This window comes from Camponotus vicinus, unplaced genomic scaffold, assembly GCF_025532165.1.
Source record: "Camponotus vicinus isolate PSW18456_S1 unplaced genomic scaffold, iyCamVici1.0 SCAF_10, whole genome shotgun sequence".
In the NCBI taxonomy this organism is placed as follows: domain Eukaryota; kingdom Metazoa; phylum Arthropoda; class Insecta; order Hymenoptera; family Formicidae; genus Camponotus; species Camponotus vicinus.
This window is the reverse complement of record NW_028141946.1, coordinates 10,084,507-10,090,506: the sequence shown is the minus strand read 5'-3', so window position 1 is coordinate 10,090,506 and position 6,000 is coordinate 10,084,507. Positions and strand designations below refer to the sequence as shown.

Below are 6,000 nucleotides of genomic sequence, written 5' to 3'. Positions count from 1 at the left end.
CGTCATTCCCCCGCGCCACCGAAAACCCCCTCCATCCTGCGTGACGTCATTCCCCCGCGCCGCTGAGATCCCCTCGCGCCTCACCCCCCCTGAGAGGACCTGAGTTAGAACTCTCCTTGTATACCTATTAGTACCCAAACAATGCAATGCCTGGAGTCAACTTCAGATACAGATATGTGTAGGTATCAAAATGTCCAACTTTGCGAAGATAATTTTCTTATCGATAATAGCCCTCTGGATACAAATCGTATTCAGGAAAGCATGCCCGAAGGCCGTCGCATTGTCGACATCTCTTTTATGTGGAATGAAATCCACAGAACATTTGATAATCATGCGCAAGGACTAGAGTGCCAATTTAAAGATTGGAAACTCATAAATTCTCGTCGTAATGGATTAATGACGCAGTTGTTCTTCAAATGCCAAATGTGCAATTATGAAGCCAATATCTGGTCAGAACCCACAGAGCCGGAAACATTGGACGTTAATACGGCTACTGTAGCAGGAACTATCACAGTTGGAATTGGTTTTGCCCAATTGGAAGAGCTGTGTGCAGCTACAAATATTCCATATATGTCCGATAAAACTTATATCAAATATCGATAAAAGGTAATCGATGATTTTGAGAAAACAGCTATGGAAAATATGAAAATAGCTGGCGAAGTTGAAAAGCAACTCGCTCTCGAAAGAAAAGAAACAATAAACGGTATTCCGTATATAACTGTTATAGCGGATGGTAGTTGGATGAAGAGATCGTACGGCAACGTGTACGATTCTCTTTCCGGCGTTGGTGCAATAATTGGTTACCGCACAAAAAAGATTCTTTTTGTCGGTATCCGCAATAAATTTTGCACGATATGTGATATGGCGGAAAGAAATAGAATCGAACCAAGACACCATAAATGTTACAAAAATTTCGATCGTAACGCAAGCTCCACAAGTATGGAGAGCGACGCCATAACAGAAGGTTTTAAAAGTAGCCTGGAAATGCATGGAATGATCTATAGAACAATTATTGCCGATGGTGGTAGCAGCGTATATCAGACCATCGTTGATAGCAGACCATATCGCGAACAAATGGTTACCGTGAAAAAAATTGAATGTACAAATCATTTGCTTCGCAATCTCTGCAAAAAGTTGAGGATTGTAGCAGAAACAACTCAGCAAAAAATGCAAAGAAAGCGTGGTTTCGTCTATCTACGAAATGTTGTAAAAAACAACATTTTGAAGATACGAAAAGAAGTGATAAAAGCAATCGATTTACGAGGAAAAGAAGAGCAACCTGATCATTATAAGGCTATGGAATTGCAAAAAGATATATTAAATATTCCTAGCCATATATTTCGTGAACATAAACGATGTAAAAAACGCGATCGTATTTGTGACTGTGCTGACGAAATGAAGAAAAATTATGTACCGTTTCTCAAGTTGCACGGTCTTTATCAAAAAGTAGAGAGTGCTATGATATATTTAAGCGCTTATTCTGATAGCTTGTTGCTGAAATTAACTAATAATCCTGCAGAATCGTTCAACTCGATAATCTGCAAAGAAATTGGTGGAAAGCGCATCAATTTTGGTAATCGAGGCTCCTATAATGCTAGAATTGTGGGGGCAGTTGTGCAATATAATACACAAGTTCTCACGCAAGTGCATCAAAATATATGTAAAAGTGTTCCTCCCATTATCGAGACTTTGGAAAAGCGACGACAAGCAAAAGTTGCAAGAACCAGAGAATCTCAAGAAATGAATGGAAGGCAAAAAAAGTTTAAGCGGGAATCAGGAACAGATTGTCATTATGGCCCGCAATCACAAAAACTGGATCTCCCACTTGATGTTTTTGAGCAACTTCGACAAAATCATTTGGAAAAGTTGCTTGAAAATGCCAAAAATTGGAGACAAATTGAACGTGATACAATGGAGCAAAGTGAATCTGATTTGTGGCACTCATTGAGACAGGAAATGTTGACGGCGTCTAATTTTGGAATCGTATGTCGCATGAGACCGACAACGTCTTGCGCCGCAATTGTAAAAAATATTTTATTTCCTCCTTCAATCGATACCGCGGCTATGAAATATGGTCGCGAGAAAGAAAATATTGCGAAAACAGAATTGGCCATAACATTAAAAAAAGAGATTAAAACTTGCGGATTATTCGTTGACATTGAAAATGCTTAGGTGCTTCTCCTGATGGACTCATTGATAAAGATGGTCTGGTAGAACTAAAATGTCCTCTGTCAGCTGAGCATTTAATAACAGCGGAAGAGGCCATAAAAACGCTGCCTCAACTAAAAAGCATCTTTGATAAGAAAAATTCAAATAAGATGAATCAGAATCATCGATTTTTCTATCAAATCCAAGGGCAGTTAAATATAACGCAGCGAGATTATTGTATTTTCGCTGTATGGACGCCAAAAAGCATGAAAATAGTACGTGTTAATAGGGACAATGTATTTTGGAATAATAAAATGCTGCCCTTTTTAACACGTTTCTATTATGATTGCATGCTTCCAGAAATCTTGGATAGTCGGCATAATAGACATATGCCAATTAGAAATCCAAGATACATAATTGAAGCTCAACAAGAAGCAGCGAAAAAAATAATTAAGCGAAAAAGTCTTGCACAATGTAATTCAGAAGACGAAAACATTATCCAAAAAGATGAATGTTTCGAATCTGAAATAAATGTTTCCAATATTTTAGCAATGGAAGCAACTATTGTTACTGCTCCGAGTGCAGAACAAGATGACGATTGCATCGTTGTTAGTTACTCCAAAAATAGAGAACTAACTGAAGACGATGTAGCAAAGCAAAGAGAATTTTTAGATAATTCAGTTGCTCCTTTATATGTAGTAAAGGATAATGTTTTACCTATAGATAGCAAAATAAATGACGAATCATTAGACCTACTTTTACGCGTTATAAGAGATAATTCTCATTTTAAAACACAAAGTGTGCTATATTTGGAATATCCTCATATAATTGTAGCAAGTCGTAGCGACAAAAGCTTACAAATTATTAGAGGAAATTGTAGTGATCATTGGCGATGTATTTTTTTTGACGGCACCAAACTTCGAGTGTACGATAGTTTACCTGGTTGTACATACGATAAATTGGTGCCTAAAGAAAAAAATTATATTCATCGCCGTTATCCACAAATAAATAAAAATAATATAATATTTGAAAAGGTTCAAGCACAACCTGATGGTATATCCTGTGGAATTTATGCTGCAGCTTTCGCTACAACTATAGCCTTAGGAGGAAATCCTTGTAAGGAGAAATATTCCACTAATGTGAAATATATGAGGCAACATTTTTTTTAAATTGTAGCAGAAAATAGACTGTCGCCTTTTCCAAAATGAATATCGTTGGAAAAAGATGTCTCAATGCAAATATCTCGTTTGCATATATCGGAGAGACGAAAAAAATACATATATTAATGGTTGCGTCTCACGGGAATGGGCGATGGAGGGGCCCATTCTATTCTCGATATAAATATCTTATTTCGAGGCAACAAATGTATTGTGAATATTTGTAAATAGTATTTGTAAATTTTACAAATATACAATATTACTTCAAATAACTTGCACAATACATTTAATATTATTAGCTTTTGATTATATCGATTAGTAAACGAGCCGTGTGCTACGTCCGGCGGACTCCACGATTCTTTTCTTTCCTCGAAATTATACGATAAACATTGGTAGGGCCAATTCTTACTCGTAGATATCTGAGACAGAGAATAATAAATGAAATCTGACATTAAGCGGATGACCAGTCACTGTCAACTCAAATTTTTTACTATAAAATCAAATAGTCGTATATGTTTATAGTTGGTACGTCCGGTGAAATGTAAAACCACTTGCGCTCAAACGATCCTTATCAAGTACCACGTCAACAATAGGCATATGATACTCTGTCTCTTAGAGTAAGAAACAATAAATAAAAGTAATACTAAGGGTGACCAGTAGCTATGACCTAAGATTTTTTTAAACAAAATTGTAGTTACAGCTGTCACGTAAAAATCCAAGTGCTTCGCATGTTTATAATGGTCCATATGAAACTTTTCTATTTGACAATTTAGACGAAAAGCATACTGGATCTTGGAAAAATTATCAAAAAGAAAACTAAACAATCTTTGAGACGACACATATGTTTGACTCGAGCAAATTCTCATGAACAGTAAATTAGTCATCCTACTCCCATTCTACTGGATAAAGCTAAGTCTCGAGCCAAAGAGCTCAACCAATTAAAAATCTCAAGAAACCCCTCTCCTTCCAAAAACTTCCTTGTCCCTAAGAAGGGAGTAATTGAAATTGTCTCATTCGTTCAAAAAGATCCCTACTATCCAGTAAGGAGGAGGAGCAATGATTTTAAAATACGCGAGCACAAGTTGCAGCGGGGGATTCATTCATTCATTCTGTTCGAAAATCATAAAATTATCTCGATTCGATAAACCGCATAAGCAATAATCAGCAATTATAATTTAAGAATTCGAATTTAACGGGCATCAAGAACCTTCTCGAGCCTTCGATTTATCAGAAAAACTCGAACGTTCAAGTTATCTTACATTTTTTGCGCCGCAAAAGAAACGCTCGTTATAAACATTTGGCAAACAATGCCAACCGTCGCCAACGTCAGCGCAACGTACGGGCATGCGCGCCCATACGTCACGATCAGCTGATCGCCAATCAGCTGATCGAAAAAGATCACGCGCATGTCAACCGCTAAAACATCGATGTCAGACCTCATCGGCGGCCAATAATGCGCGGCGCCCTGAGGTCACCGCCAAAATACGAAATTAATTGGTCCACGTCACAGCGGGCCCAATATTCCGCTCACTATATAATGGGCACCGAGTGTGGACCCGAGAAGTCTCGCACTTTTCGCTGCTCGTAGTATTCACGCTAAACCGCTTCGTTCTGTTAAACCGCTCGCTTGTTAAAACCGCTCAGTTTCACGAATCGTACACTCTTCGGGCGCGTTGTCTGAAATCATTGTACATAATAGATATATTTTTCTTTATTGTGTGGTGTCTAAAAATAAAACTTTCAAAAAACACAAAAAAATTACGTGTCGTGTCCAGTTTACTTAACAATTACTAATTAGCTTGTGGTTGTCTGTTCGTCGCATTCTTAAACTCTGCACTGTCGCGGCAGTCCGTGCTCATTCGCGAACACATTCATTAGCACTCTTTTTCTTAGTCACAGTCGAGATTTAGTTATAGTTAAATATAGAATTCAGTCTTAATCTGATTCAAATTATATAGCCTCGAGGATCCTTTCTTGTGTCACGCAATTGAATTATTAATCCGCTTTATGTCTTAGCGAAAATGTCTTATTAAGATTTAACTGTGCATTATGTGTAAGTGGATATTTATTAAAAATCTTCTGGTGGACATCTCCATTAGCCAGCTCTTCATGCTATAATGGCGAAGATCCGACTTCAGCCATTGCAATTTTATCAAAGCATTCATTCTTGTGATGTCAACGAGTAGTGAGTAAAATTGAGTAATTTTTATTTCCTCTCTTTCGCATATCTTATTATTTCACCATTTAAATTGAAACATTTCATCTTTTATTTATTAACTCCTTGCTTTTCTCTCTGAAAGATGGTTCTCGATTAACTCCTTAATTCTTATTTCCCTTTAATTGTTCTTTCTGATTTATTCAGCGCGAATTTGTATAGTTTTCTAACTTTATATCTCGTTTCAGCCTTTCCTTATATATATTTAACTCTCCATTTCTATTTTTCCCATTCACTTTTCTTTAATTTCTCATCTCCTTTATATTATTATTATTATTATTATTATTATTATTATTATTGTTATTATTATTATTGTTATTATTATTATTGTTATTATTATTATTGTTATTATTATTATTGTTATTATTATTATTGTTATTATTATTATTGTTATTATTATTATTGTTATTATTATTATTGTTATTATTATTATTGTTATTATTATTATTGTTATTATTATTATTGTTATTATTATTATTG

The 6,000-nt window shown here is 35.9% G+C and overlaps 1 pseudogene; it reads left to right on the top strand.

Annotated features, from left to right (window-relative positions):
* Window positions 1-261: 261 nt before the first annotated feature.
* LOC145960856 (uncharacterized) lies at window positions 262-3,286 on the top strand (annotated as a pseudogene).
* The last annotated feature ends 2,714 nt before the right edge of the window (window positions 3,287-6,000 follow it).